The sequence below is a fragment of the Lissotriton helveticus genome, chromosome 2_1 (genome assembly GCF_964261635.1).
Source record: "Lissotriton helveticus chromosome 2_1, aLisHel1.1, whole genome shotgun sequence".
In the NCBI taxonomy this organism is placed as follows: Eukaryota; Metazoa; Chordata; class Amphibia; order Caudata; family Salamandridae; genus Lissotriton; species Lissotriton helveticus.
In genome coordinates this window covers 890,914,900-890,922,381 of record NC_136059.1, presented here as the reverse complement: position 1 = coordinate 890,922,381, position 7,482 = coordinate 890,914,900, and positions in this window count along the sequence as shown.

Below are 7,482 nucleotides of genomic sequence, written 5' to 3'. Positions count from 1 at the left end.
TGGGACAGTTTCCATACTTCGTTGTATACAGCATAAATCCATCTTTTGGATCTGCCTGCTGCAAGACCTTTTCAGATCATTCAAATCAACATCATCAGACAATTTAGACAAATGAAGCTTAACTGACTCTAAAGTGGAGTGTTTGAGCCAGTTCTGACATAGCTTGCCTACAGAATAGGTAGTGACAGAATGGCCAATCACTAAGGGACCTTTTGGTGTGATTGTTCCAATTGGGGTAATCTCCCAAATCAGGCATAGAGTGGGTGTTGGACATGGCCCTCTTTGCAGGGTCATCCCTAAACTTTTTGCTTTCCTCCTAGCCTTTTTGCTGACATGGTGTTGGTAGTTTTAGGACTCTGGGCACTTTAGCACTGGTTAGCAGTGCAGAGTGCGTGCACTCTCTGCCCTCCATAGGCTGACATTAGGAACTTCCTCCTCTTATGGGATAACTCCTAACTAAAACAAAATAAGTATGGCATGTTTGGTATGTGTGGGATGGAAATGATAAATGCTGCGCATTGATGTGCACAGATTTACTTTTACTATTGTTGGAATGCCACTTTTAGAAGTTAACATTTCTGTGTGCTGTGTGCCTGTCTGCTTGTCTGTTTCTAGAAGTGACAGGGGCTGGTGAGGAGTGGGTGGCTCCAGGGAGGCAGGGTCAGGCTGAGAGGGAGGTCTGCAACTGATGTAGTGGGCGGAGGAATCCCCTGTCCCTGACTAGGTGAGTGCCTGCCCTGTACAGGCTAGCTCCGGGCCCCTACTAACACCCCTCCCAGTGCCAGTTGGGACTGGAACTTCCAAGACCCTTCCAGAAACCCCTACCCCCTAGACCCTTCCAGGAGCTTCTACCCCCTTCGAGACGCAGGGCAGGGAGGTGTATAAATACAGGCGATGGGAGCCCATGTGTGTTGTTGTGCTGACATGGAGGGGATACACTGCCAGGAGGAACCGCCGGGGGACCCTGCATGCTGGCCCCTGTGCCCAATACTCTGCCCCGCTACCGGACCAAGGAGAGACTCTGCAGGAGTAAAGTCTGCTGTATTGGGAGGATTGACTCTTCGCTGTGCCTGACTGTTCCCAGGAACTGCTGCTCTGCCCGGCTGTGCTGTCCCTAAATCTGCTGACCTTTTCCCAGCCGTGCCTCAACATTTTTGGGTCCTTGCACCTCATGGGCACTATCTTGTAATCCCCCCACGAGGGGAGTGTGGACCCTGCAGTGCTGGACTGCCTGCCTGCTACGATGAAATCCCGGTGTGTGGGATTCCCCCTGTTATTACTGGTTGTTTTGCATTTATTCCTTGTGCTTGTGAGGGTTCTGGCAGCGACCCGATTGGCGCTGCCTTTTAAATAGTCCCCTGTAAATAATGTCCTGGTGCCTGTAGGCACAGAGTATATGTCTGAGATTCTAATGTGTTTTTATACTACAAAGGCTATTTTTATATAACCTTGTGTGGAGTCTCTTTTGTAGTGTGCCTAGTGTGCCGCCGCTGTGTGTGTGTGTTGCGCAAACGCTTTACACATTGCCTCTAGGATAAGCATGACTGCTCATGCCAAGCTACCAATGGGGTGATCAGGGTTTACCCTCAGGGTGTAACTCCCTCGCCGGGGGTTTCTACCTGGTTCTGGCGCATGCCCTATGTTATGTTAGCACATATATATAAAGCGCACGGCTACTCCCTGGAGTGTCCCCGCGCTGAAAACAGCCATACGTCACGTAACATAGAGCAAAGCAGACCCCTATCGAACAACTCACAACTGGAAGATCCACATTTTAAGACTTTTCCTGAAGGTCAGGAGATCAGGGCTCTGTCTGATAGAGAGAGGGAGGCTATTCCACAGCCGTGAGGCAACTGCATGAAAATATCTGCCTCCAGTCCGTGAAAGTCGTGCCCTGGGAGTGACAATAAAAAGTTGGGATGTAGATCTCAGGGTGCGTGTAAAGATTACAGATATAATTAGTCCTCAAATCCAAGCAAAGTTGAAATAGTTTAATCAACAGGAGCACAGTACTGCTGTGGCTAAAACTCACAGAAGAATGTCCAAGCCACAGTTCTAAAATGATGTAACAACAGCTGTATAGCATGTGCAATAGTTAAAAGAACACAATATAATTAAAAGGGAAACATCTAGTTAAAAGGGAAATATACAGGGGTATAACACATCTCCTCCCTTATAAACATTAAGAATGGAACGTAGAACATTTAGAATCACGTCTCGCATTCCAGACCTGTCCATCTTGGGTAACCACAATATTATGATTGACTTTAACAATTTTAATTGGTCTACTAAATTTAGTATCATGCTTACAAAGAATTCAAGTTTTCCGTGTCCTAACAAAATCCCCCACAGGAAATTCTGGTATTTTAACTTTCATACGATAATCATAATTTTCCTTACTTTTCAGTTGTATACCTTCAACCCTACGAGCAATGTTATTTTTATCAATATCGGGAACATGATCCTCAACAACTTTTTTCAACCACCAGGGACACAATTTAGAAACAGGATCTCTGCCCCTAAGCAAATGGAAAGGAGACACACTTGTAGTGGAGTGAGGAGTTATTCTATATAACCACAATTTCTCCCTTAATTTGTCCTTCCAATCGACACCAAAATTACGTGCCCAAAGTATGTCCTGCTTGAGAACCCTATTATACCTCTCCACTTGGTCCATTTCCTTCAGGTTCATAAAGAGACGTGGTAATATGCCGAATATTATGTAACTTCAAAAATTCTATAATTTCTAACGATTTAAACTGTACACCATTGTCCGATATGATCACTTCTGGAGTACCTTCCTTGGAAAAAACTTCCTTTAACCCCTTCACTGTGGCGGCTATTCCGCCGCAGTGCTAAGGGGGAGGGGCGGCCGCATGCTGGTGATGGAACCGCTCCGTCACCAGCCGCGGTTGAGTTGTGCTCATGACGGAGCGGTTCCGTCACGGCCCCGCCCGCTCAATTGAATGCTCAGTGCAGGTGCGGAATCCGCGCCACGCAGGCGTGCCAAGCGGGCCGTGACGGAACCGCTCCGTCATCAGCACAGCGCGACCGCAGCTGATGACGGAGTGGTTCCGTCACCAGCAGGGGAGGGGTTAAGAATAAAATAACATTACTGGTCAAAACTCGAGGAACCAACTTCACTTCTGGCCATTTAGAATAATAATCCACCAAAACAATGGCAAATTTGCAATCGTGGGGTAAAAAATCAAAAGGCCCAGCAATGTCCAACCCAAACTTTTGCCACGAATGATCAGGCCATTTAATAGGAATAAGAGGAGCAGGGTTACACTTGAGAGACTTCTCACTGCATACACATTCTGGACACTCCCTGACAAGTCTATCCACAAACCTGTCTAAACCAGGCCACCAAAAAAACTATCTGATAAGTCTCTTCATTGAACTCATTCCCAGATGACTCTCATGACTCAAGTCTAAAATCATATTCCTTAGATGCACAGGTGGAATACATATGCCTTGTTTGTAAACAAAATCTCCTTCTACTAAAATCTCATCAGAAACTTTCCAGAACGGAAACAGCTCATCCGATATCTCACCCTTAGAGGGCCAGCCAAGACAGGAATAATTAACAACTTGTTGTAAAACTTTATCTTCTGCCATACTTTTTTCCACAACTCCTCAGAAATAGCACAAAATCTATCAGATACTATCTCAGAAAAACTTGCCACAACTTCCTCATTACATACCTTGTGATCACTATCACAAGGAAGATGAGATAAACTATCTGCTGTGACATTGACCTTACCCGGAACAAATTCAACTGTAAAAGTGTATTCTTGTAAACGTGACATCAACCTGGCTATCCTCGCTGTAGCATTAAGTCCACAACCTGGAGATACAATTGTAACCAAAGGTTTATGATCCGTTTTGATAATAAAACGTGCACCCCAAATATAATTTCTAAAGTGCTCCACACCCCACACACACGCCAACAACTCCCGTTCAATGACTGCATAACGTCTCTCTGTCAAATTCAAAGTGCGTGAAGCAAAAGCTACATTCCATTCACTATTCCCTGAGCACTGTGACAGCACACAACCTAATCCATAGAGGCTAGCATCAACCGTAAGTACACATGTTTTCCCAACACAAAAAGGTTTAAGAGATGGTGCAGCTACCATCTCTGTCTTAATATCTTCAAAAGCTTTTTGCTGATTTTCCCCCATACAAATTCAGTATTTTTCTAGTTAGCTCTCTCAACGGCTCCATTTTCGAAGCAAAATCTTTTATGAATTTACTATAGTACTCGCAAAGTCCTGAAAATGAAAGGAGTTTTTCTTTAGAGTCTGGTGAGGGTGCCTTAAGTATAGCATCAACTAATGACTTTTTACGTACAACAACCTCCTTTGAAAGTGTATGCCCTAAGTATTCAACCGATTCTTGGAAAAACGTACACTTATTTTTCCTTAAAGTGAGTCCATAATCCTTGAGAATTTTACATACTTTTTCAAGATCTTGTGTATGAGTTGTTACATCTGATGAAAAAATTAAAATGTCATCTTGGAAGCATTTCACACATGACTCCATCTGTTTGAAAAGATGGCACATAGATCTCTGGAATACGGACGCTACAGAAACCAATCCGAAAGGCATCCCTTTGAACTGGAATAAACCATGTGGTGTGAGAAAAGCAGTCAGATGTCGAGACTCTTTGGTTAATTCTATTTGATGATAGGCCGATCTGAGATCCAACGTAGAGAAGACTGTAGCGCCCCCAACATGCTGACCACCTCATTAATGTTAGGTAACGGATGACAATCAATCAAAATTTGGAATTAAGTGCACGAAGATCAACACACAATCTTAGAGAATTATCGGATTTACGTGCCAAAACAATCAGAGAAACCCACTCCGAAGACTCCACTTCTTCAATCACTCCCTCATCTAATATACCCTTCAACAGCTTTCCTAATTCCTCCCTCACGTTAATGGGTACATTTCTAAGTTTTTGTTTGACAGGAGAAAACCCTTGTTTTAACTTAATCTCATTCATGGAGCCCTTAAGTTTTCCTAATGTATCAGAGAAAACTTCAGGAAAAATTCTTCCAACCAAACCAGGATCAGCACCAACACTAGTGACACCTACTACCTCACACCCTTCTATAAGTATCACGGGTTCCTTGTTACGTGAATAAAGCATAATTCCTAGTTTGTACTGATCCCTCCACCCTAACACATTCACGCCATTTTTCACAACATACATTTTAATATAAGCTGATCTACTCTTAAATAAAATATCTGATGCTACAACCCTTCAAAATCAAGAAGAGACCCATTAAAACATCGAGCTACAATATCTGGACTAGATAAGTCTTGAACTGACAGCACTTTACCAAACTTTTCCTCAAAGTAATTCTCTGTTATAATGGTCCACGGTGACCCAGAGTCCGCCATAAGGTCTAAATCAACATTAAGAAATGTAACCTTACACATGGGTGAGCTTAAATTTTCATCTAAAGAACATACATCAACAATAGATACTACCATACCTTTTTCCATAACTAGATCTGCGTCTGAACATTCAACATTCCTCACCACAGAAACACCATTACTCTTAGTACTGCCATTCCTATGAACATCAACAGTTCTCCTACGATCATTTTGTAGGAGGGTCAAATTGCATGGTGGTGAAAATACAATGAAATTGAAATATAGGGAAATTGCACAGTAAAGACTCAAAAAGGTAAAAAAAAACAAAATGGAAAATATCATATAAGCTGTGTGCATCAGCGATATGCACCTGATGTTCTTGTGGTGAAGACTTGTAACATAAGAAAAAAAAAAGAGATAATAAAACTGTACAATAGCCATATAAATAAATTAAATAGAAAATACCATCTAAGCTGTGTGCATCGGCGATGTGCACTTGATGTCCTTGTGGTGAAATCCTGTGACGTAAGAAAAGAAAAGAAATCAACTGTACTATAGCGCTATATATTTGCAAAATAAGGTTCAAAGATGATGTGCTGCCGTGCACATCGGCGTGTCTCAGGTGTATAAATAGCAATTAAAATGAGTTAATCATTTATCGTATGCGCTGCCGTGCGCATCGGCGTATTCGTGATGCCCGTAACTCTGGAAACAAAAATGGCAGCTTGCGTAGTGGCGTGATGACGCTAACACGTTGACGCGTAAGAGCGTAATCACGTGATGCGTGACGACGTGAACCGCGAAATCAACACCCAGCTCGTCGTCTTCAGTGATGCCGGTGAAGTTACTCGATGGGCAAAATTCTTTTGTGTCTATGGCAACGCGCATTCCAATTCACAGCGCAATTTACAAACCAGACAGGAAACGATCTTCTTTAAAAAGATGGAAACAGAATAAAATCCATATTTTGATGAAGGAATCACTTGAAAATTTCGTTTAAAAATCACGCTGAGTATGATGATGGTAACTTTATGATGACAATGAAAATGAAGTCCAATTCGATGGTAGCCTTGTAATGAAATGAATTACAAGTCCAAATAGAATTCAATAATCCATAAAAATTAATGTGAAACACACACTAATAGGGAGAAAGAAGGCAAAAAAAAAATATATATATATATTTTTCCAAACAAGAGTCCAATAGCAAAAATCTTGAAAATCCCAAAAAAGTGGTACCGCTCCTGTGCTCCAAAATAGTAGCAGGTACAGGGTCCTTTTCGTCCTCGTCGCCAAATGTAAAGATTACAGATATAAATAGTCCTCAAATCCAAGTAAAGTTGAAATAGTTTAATCAACAGGAGCACAGTACTGCTGTGGCTAAAACTCACAGAAGAATGTCCAAGCCACAGTTCTAAAATGATGTAACAACAACTGTATAGCATGTGCAATAGTAAAAGAACACAATATAATTAAAAGGGAAACATCTAGTTAAAAGGGAAATATACAAGGATATAACAGTGCGCTGGGGGAAATAAGGCTGAAATCTGTCCCTAAGATAAAGGGCTCCAATCTTATGGAAGGCTTTAAAAAACAGAACCAGAGCTTTAAACTGAATTCTTTTCCGTACCGGAAGCCAATGAAGTGAAGACAGGAGCTGGGTGGTATGAGTTCTAGAGCCTGTCAAAAAGATGGCTCTAGCTGCTGCGTTCTGGATCACTTGTATCCGGCCCAAAAGATATTCAGGGAGGCTGAGATACAAGGAATTAACATAGTCCAATCTAGAAATTATTAAAGCCTGAACCACTGGAGAGCAAAGGGAGAAAATTTCACAACATTCTCACCAGCCCAAAACATACCCTGGCTACCAAATGTACTTGAGCCTTCATAGAAAGAGTTAAGTCCAGCTTAATTCCCAAATTCTTCACCGTGGAAACGGACAACACAGGGGGAGGGGGGCATATCCTGGGGTCACCATTCAAGCCAAGTATCAGGTGGCCGAGGCCCAAAGAAGATAATCTCAGACTTCTCGGAGTTACATCTAAGATGGTTATGACTTAACCAAGAGAAGACTTTAGAGAGACAGGTGTTGAT